Below are 8,536 nucleotides of genomic sequence, written 5' to 3'. Positions count from 1 at the left end.
ACTCGCGCCAGCCATACTCACAAGGACCACGCAGTAACGACTACACGATTTTTACTGTATTGTTTGAAGAAACAGTTGATAAGAACGAAAAGTTATGAATTACTCTTTTGATTTGTGCTACTTTAATAAAGACCAATTAATCAAGAAACAGCGTTTGGAAGATTCGTTTTTGTTATCTCAGAGTGCGGTGTGTGCGTAAGCTATACCTCCATTCCATCCCCGAGAAGTAATGGCTATCGAAGTTGGACTTTGAGAAGGTAGAGAAACTGCCATTGCAAGAGGAAATCACAAGAAAGAAACGAGATATATATCTCGGAGGGCATCTACAACACACGATGCCTCAGAAAAGCCACCAGCATTCACAAAGACTCTTCACACCCCTGCAACAGTCTGTTCCAACTTCTACCATCGGGCAGACGATACAAGGCCTTCTACGCCCGCACCTCCAGACTCAGGAACAGCTTCATCCCCAGGGCCATAGCTGCTATGAACCGGTCCTGCTGAGCCGGATGGTCACATTGCACAGTGAACCGGCACAGATCTACTTGCACTTTATTCTGTTTTAAAACTGTTCTAATTTGTTTCATTGGGTTGTTTAAATTAATACTGACTAGCTAATTAATTTATTGCATCGTATGGGAGGCGCATTCCCAATCTCGTTGTATCCCTGTACAATGACAATAAAGATATATTGTAATGTATTGTATATATATTATATATATATAAAATTCCAAAGACGTACAGGTATGTAGGTTAATTGGCTGGGTAAATGTAAAAATTGTCCCTAGTGGGTGTAGGATAGTGTTAATGTGCGGGGATCGCTGGGCAGCGCGGACTTGGTGGGCCGAAAGGCCTGTTTCCGGCTGTATATATATGATATAATATGATATACACATATACATAAACCATAAAGATCGAATCGCCTTTATGGTTTATGTAAATCATGTGAAAAATAATTTAACCTCCAACATTTCCGTCACCTCCAACGGGATCCCATTACTGGCCACATCTTCCCATCTCCTCCCCTTTCTGCTTTCCGCAGAGAACGTTCCCTCCGTAACTCCCTGGTCCATTCGTCCCTTCCTACCCAAACCACCACTTCCCCAGGCACTTTACCCTGCAACCGCAGGAGATGCAACATCTGTCCCTTTACCTCCCCCCTCTACTCCATCCAAGGACCCAAACTCTTTCTAGGTGAGGCAGAGGTTCACCTGCACCTCCTCCAACCTCATCTATTGTATCCGCTGTTCCAGATGTCAATTTCTCTACATCGGCGAGACCAAATGCAGGCTCGGCGATCATTTCGCTCAACACCTTCGCTCAATCCGCCTTAACCAACCTGATCTCCTGGTGGCTGAGCACTTCAACTCCCCCTCCCAGTCTGACCTTTCTGTCATGGGCCTGCTCCAGTGTCACATTGAAGCCCACCGTAAATTGGAGGAACAGCACCTCATATTTTGCTTGGGCAGCCTACAGCCCAGCGGTATGAACATTGACTTCTCTAAGTTTAGAAAGCTCCTCTGTCCCTCTATTCCCCTCCCCCTTCCCAGTTCTCCTACTTTTCGGTCTCCACCTATATCCTTTCTTTGTCCCGCCCCCCTGACATCAGTCTGAAGAAGGGTCTCGACCCGAAACGTCACCCATTCCTTTTCTCCAGAGATGCTGCCTGACCCGCTGAGTTACTCCAGCATTTTGTGATACCTTCGATGTGAAAAATAAGATGAAGTGAGAAATAGAGCGTTGCTTTAAATCAAAGTTGCTTCTGATCCATGAAAAGGAACTTTGAGATCTATTTATCTCTATCTTGCATCTCTCACACACACACTCATATATATATATATATATATATAAGGCCATTTTTATACATTTTGGTTTCACCATGTACAAATTACAGCTGTGTTTATACATAGTCCCCCCATTTTAGGGCACCATAATGTTTGGGACACAGCAATGTCATGTAAATGAAAGTAGTCAAGTTTAATATTTTGTTGCACATCCTTTCCATGCAATGACTGTTTGAAGACTGCGATTCATGGACATCACCAGTTGCTGGGTGTCTTCTCTAGTGATGCTCTGCCAGGCCTGTATTGCAGCTATGTTAAGCTTATACTTGTTTTGGGGGCTAGTCTGCTTCAGTTTTCTCTGCAGCATATAAAAGGCATGCTCAATTGGGTTCAGATCGGGTTATTGACTTGGCCAGTCAAGAATTGACCATTTTTTAGCTTTGAAAAAACCCTTTGTTGCTTTAGCTTTGGGATCATTGTCTTGCTGTTGAATGAACCGCCGAACAATGAGTTTTGAGCATTTGTTTGCACTTGAGCAGATAGGATGCGTCTATACACTTCAGAATTCATTATGTTACTACCATCTGCAGTTGTATCCTCAATGAAGATCAGTGAGCCAGTTCCTTCAGCAGCCTACATGCCCAGGCCACAACACCTCCACCACCGTGTTTCACAGATGAGGTGGTATGCTTTGGATCTTGGGCAATTCCTTCTCTCCTCCATACTTTGCACATGTCATCACTCTGATATGTTAATCTTTGTCTCATCTGTCCACAAGTCTTTTTTCCAGAACTGTGGTTGCTCTTTTAAGTACTTATTTGCAAACTAACCCGGCCATCTTATTTTTGCGGCTAACCAGTGGTTAGCATCTTGCAGTGTAGCCTCTATATTTCTGTTCATGAAGATTTCTGCGGACAGTGGTCATTGACAAATCCACACCTGACTCCTGAAGAGTGTGGGACAGGTGTTTAGGGATTTTTCTTTATTATAGAGAGAATTCTTCTGTCATCTGCTGTGGAGGTCTTCCTTGGCCTGCCAGTCCCTTTGCGGTTAGTACGCTCACCAGTGCTCTCTTTTTTCTTAATGATGTTCCAAACAGTTGATTTTGGTAAGCCTAAGGTTTGACTGATGTCTCTAACAGTTTTATTCTTGTTTCTCAGTCACATCATGGCTTCTTTGACTTTCATTGGCACAACTTTGGTCCTCATATTGATAAACAGCAATAAAAGTTTCCAAAGGTGATGGAAAGACTGGAGGAAAGACTAGGTGCTGAGAGCTCTCTTATACCTGCATTAAGGAGGCAATTAAACACACCTGAGCAATTACAAACACATGTGAAGCCATGTGTCCCAAAATAATGGTGCCCTGAAATGGGGGGACTATGTATAAACACAGCTGTAATTTGTACATGGTGAAATCAAAATGTATAAAAATGGCCTTTATTAAAATCTGACAATGTGCACTTTAACCACATGTGATTTTTTCTATTACAAATCTCAAATTGTGGAGTACAGAGGCAAATAAATAAATGATGGGTCTTTGTCCCAAACATTGTGGATGGCACTATATGTACAGCCAATACATATGAGCTATTTGGGAGATGGGTGGATTGGATTTGCTGGCTGCAGGCATCTTCTGCTATGTAGGAATTTTGTTTGGGCCAATATCTGACTGGTTGATAGACACAAAAAGCTGGAGTAACTCAACGGGACAGGCAACATCTCTGGAGAGAAGGAATGAGTGGCGTTTTGGGTCAAGATCTTTTTTCAGACCTCTCCAGAGATGTTGCCTGTCCCGCTGAGTTACTCCAGCTTTTTGTGTCTATCTTCGGTTTAAACCAACATCTGCAGTTCCTTCTTACACATTTCGTCTGACTGGTTGAGTTAAATACTCTGGTTTAACTTCACGTCGCTCTTGATTTTCCTACATAATATGCAAAACAAAATTTTTCACCTGTATCTTGGTACATATGACAATTAAAAAATAATACACCAAACTCAGGAAGTAAAGAGGTGGCAAGATAGATGAATGTGAAAATATGGAATGCTCACAGCCCATTGTGGAAAACTGAGGTTATCCAGTTCAGTTTAAAAAGAGAAATGCTGAGTATTTAAATGGTTGATGTGCAAAGGCGTGTCCTTGTACACAGTCACAGAAAGACTAGGATTTGATGTAGTTGGGATATGATATAGTTGGGATTACGGAGACATGGCTCCAGGGTGGCCAAGGTTGGAAGCTGAACATGCAGGGGTATTCGATATTCAGGAAAGATAGACAGAAAGGAAGAGGACGTGGGGTGGCTTTGCTGGTTAAATGCAATAGTAAGGAGACATGAGCTTGGATGCTGCAGTATCGGTATGGGTAGAACTGCAAAATGGCCAAGGGTAGAAAATGCTTGTTAGAGTTGTATACAGACCACCAAACAGCAGTAGGGAGGTTGGGGATGGCATCAAGCAGGAAATTAGGAATGCGTGTAGCAAAAGTACAGCAGTTATCATGGGTGACTTTAATCTACATATAGATTGGGCCAACCAAATTGGTAACAGTGCTGAAGAGGGGGATTTCCTGGAATGTATACGGGGTGGGTTTTTAAACAAATATGTAGAGGAACCGACATGCAGGCGATCCTAGACTGGGTATTGTGTAATGAGGAAGGATTAGTTAGTGATCTTGTTGTGCAAGGCTTCTTGGGCAACAGTGACCATAATATGGTGGAAATCTGCATTAGGATGGAGAGTGACACAGTTAATTCAGAGACTAGGGTCCTGAACTTGAATAAAGGAGACTTTGAAGGTATGAGACAGGAATTGGCTAGGATAGACTGGCAAATTATACTGAAATGGTTGACAGTGGAGATGCAATGGCAAAGATTTAAAGATCGCATGGATGAACTCCAAAAATTGATCATCTCTGTCTGGCAAAAAAATAAAGCGGAGAAGGCAGCTCAACTGAGGCTAACGAGGGAAATCAAGCATAGTGTTAAATCCAAGGAAGAGGCAAATCAGAGGACTGGGAGAAATTTAGAAATCAACAGAGCAGGACAAAGGGGTTAATGAAGAGGGGGAAAATAAGAACACGAAAGAAAGCTTGCGAGAAATATAAAAACTGACTAAAAGCTTCTTTAGATATGTAAAAAGGAAAAGATTAGTGAAGACAAATGTAGGTCCCTTACAATGAGACAGGTGAATTTATAATGGGAAACAAGGAAATGGCAGAACAGTTAAACGAGTACTTTGATGCCTTGCCAAAGCAAGCCGACCTTCTTTGCCCCCTGTTCTACATGATGCATCATCCCCCCCCCACCAGCCCCAACTCCCAATATCTCCTTTTATATTCTTATAACATGTTTCTGATGAACTCTTCAGTTCCCCTTCCCAATCACCATCCCTCATACACAAGTTCCAATCTATGTTTACCTTTGAGGTCTCTGGCCAATATCTTAGAATCCCTAGATTCTCTTTCACTGCATCTACCCCTAGTGACCCACTAAGTCGCCCCAATGACCATATTGTCTCTTTTATCCCCCTCTCACCAAGCCCCAGATCTTCCTCACCTGTTGTCCTTCATTATTCAATGCTGAACTCCCTAATAGCTCACTCGGTTCCCCACCCAAATGTCCCCGATTCTTGGCATCCCTCAAGGTCTCTCCATGTGAACCATACCCAATGCCATCCACCCCCTTTGATGTTGCCCCTCCCCAAAATTATGATTACCTCTCCTGGCTCCCTGTCCCATTATCACCCTGGGATTCCTTCCTGTTGCCTCCCAGTCTGCGCACTTCTCTCTCCCCCCGCACCACTCACTCGAACCCCCACCACCTTCTCCCATCCCCCTCCCCCTCCTGATCCCGAACTCAATGTCCCAGTTACCTGATCCCTACCACAGTGTGTGCCCCTAGTCTCATAACCTGTAATGTAATAACCTTTAGCGCTATAATACAATATAAAATGTAATTATTAAATTTTTACAAAGTAAACTGTTGTAACATTCAGCCCTGTAATAACTACTACAAGATTTTTCAAAATAAGAGCCTGCAGCTGAATTATATCGACTTTACATAATTGCATAGAATCTGCAACATTCATCCACTTGGATAATCTAATGATTTTAACAGCTACAGAATTCTGAAAATAAAGTACTTCTATTTTGCTATAATGGCAAAAAAATTTGCAGGAATAACTTTTATAGATTTCAGTTTACATTTCACTGCCAGTGTGTATTAATCATAAACTTAGAGGAAACGCTGTTCCTATTTGTGCAGTTCTCTGTGGTATGGTGTGAGTATACTCAGTTATTTTTAGTCTGTTTCTTCAACTTCTCCTTCCAGTTATCACTCATCAAGCAGAGATGTAGCATATCATTCTTCTAAAATATCTGTTCATTCCTTAAATGGGTGTGATGGTCCTTTCCAAAGCATTAGCATGTGATAATTCCTATTTTCATTACGTACAGAAAATTTTAATTGCAACTCAAGCAGATTTGAAATGCTGGAGGTAAAAATGCAGTTTCTGTGGAATATAAAGTCTTTCCAAATTACATGGTTCGTCTTCAATTTAACAGGACTTTTGGGCTGCTCTGGATTTGCATGCCATCTGATCTAACGTGTTTTGATGCTGCCAGTTGCCCATCCTTGTGTCTATCTATCTTTAAATGCATCACCCTTTTACCCAGGACCACACGCACGACCTTAACAGCATTGATGTGCACAGGAATCTTGGGGTTCAGGTCCATAGCCTCCTGAAAGTGACAAATGGACTCGTTAGAATCGTAAAGAAGGCATATGGTACGCTTGCCTTCATTGAACGAGGCATTGAATAGTCAGAAAGTCAGGATGCAGCAGTCAAACTTTGGCATGCGTCATTTGGAGTATTGTGGGTAGTTCTGGTCACCCCATTACTGGAAGAATATGGAGGCTTTGGAGAGGGTGCAGATGGTTTACCAGAATGATGCCTGGATACGGGATTATTAACTAAAGGGAGAGGTTAGACAGACTTGGATTGTTTTTTCTGAAATGCCTTTGGTTGAGCGCACACCCGATAGAAGTATATAAAATTATGTCGACAGAGATAGGGCAGACTTGCGGCTTTAAGGGAAGAGGGTCAAAGTTTAAAAGTTTACACAGTGGCTGATGAGAAAAAAAGTTGAGATACAAGGAGGAGTGGGAGAATTAAATTGGTGGTTTCTTAAAAAAGGCGTGCAGTTTCAGCAGGCCAGAGGAACTCCGTATACACTTTGCTAATTTACAAGTCTGCACAGAATTCAGGGAAAAACCTTGGAGAGAGTTTAAAGGGTCTTGCCATCAACTGTTTATCTTCTCCTAAGTCTTCAAATTGTATTGATCAGCTAACACTCTACTGGTCAGGAGAGGGGAAGAAAATAATGAACCGATACCAAATTGAATGAAAAAATGAGACTTCATTTACCATCACACTTGGAGAGTCCAAACGTTTATAAGAGTAAGGGCTGAAAGAAACTGGACAGGCAAGAAGCTGGCTCTGGGAAGTTAAAACGCTTTTACTTCTGCAGTTAGTGTGTGTTCATTGTAACTATTCAATGACACAGCACTAGGTAGGAAAGGGGAAGAGAGTTGGAGTACTTTCCTCAGGCCAGAGGCAAGAGGAACGTGAATATAATGCTAGGTGAAAGGGAACTTTGCTGTTTCTGTTGGTCGTGCTGGTGGGAGTTCACCTCACATGTTGGAGCTGTCACACGGTTATTGTCAAGGGGAACTGGTAACTCTGCAGCAAATATCGGTGGCACCACACAGATGGGCTGTGGCCAAGGAGGTGAGCTGAACATTCACTGGGAGAGTGATCGGATTGGGGGATGGACCCTCACAGCCATTCTGAACATACCCAGGCCTTAGCTCTAAGCATGGCAGGGGAAGAAAAGGGAATGACTTCCTTATGTCAGCTATCCTATTAAGAACATTTCACCACCGAATATGCATTCCGGTCTGTTGTTATTTATGAAAAAGTCTACAGGACTTCAGCACAGTCGACAGTCACCTGGTTATTGGCCTGTTGTGTGCCTAGAGGGCAGTGAAGATTCTAGTCCTACAGGTTATTTGTTCAAGTTCCGTTCCAGACACTGCAACACAAATATGTAGGCTGAGATGGAATCATAGGACGGTTCCAGTACAGGAGGAGGCCATTTGGCCCATTGTGTCAAACCCAGCTCTCGACTGGAGTGATTCTCAAGATCTAGACCCCCAGCTCTCCTCGTAGCCTTACAAATATTTCCTCACTACATATTCATCCACTTCCTGGAAGGTCTAATGGTCCTTGCCTCCAGCACACCTGTGGTCAGTGCACTCCAGATTTTAACCATGTCCCTCCTGATTCCTTTGAATTTATACTGACTTCTCCACCAATGGAACAGCCTGCCTCTGTTCAGATTCCTCATCATTTGATATACTTCTATCAGATCTACCTTCAGCTTTCTCTCCTCCAAAGAAGACACTCCCAGGAACCATTCTCATGGAAGAAAGACATAAAGTGCTGGAGTTGCCCAGTGGGAGAACAAAAATAGGTGACATTTCACATTGGGACCCTCCTTCAGACTGATGGGGGGGGGGGGATGAACACAATACACCAGTTGAGATTGAACCAATGCTTTAAATAGGTTCAGCATAACTTCCATGCTTCTATTGAATCATGTATGTCTTTTTCACTTCTCTCAACCACCTCTTCTTCTGCACCCCTAATAGAGCAGTACTTTGCTTCTGCTCACTTATTCGAACAAGATGCATC

Source organism: Rhinoraja longicauda, chromosome 33 (assembly GCF_053455715.1).
Source record: "Rhinoraja longicauda isolate Sanriku21f chromosome 33, sRhiLon1.1, whole genome shotgun sequence".
Taxonomy (NCBI): domain Eukaryota; kingdom Metazoa; phylum Chordata; class Chondrichthyes; order Rajiformes; family Arhynchobatidae; genus Rhinoraja; species Rhinoraja longicauda.
This window is presented reverse-complemented; position numbering follows the sequence as displayed.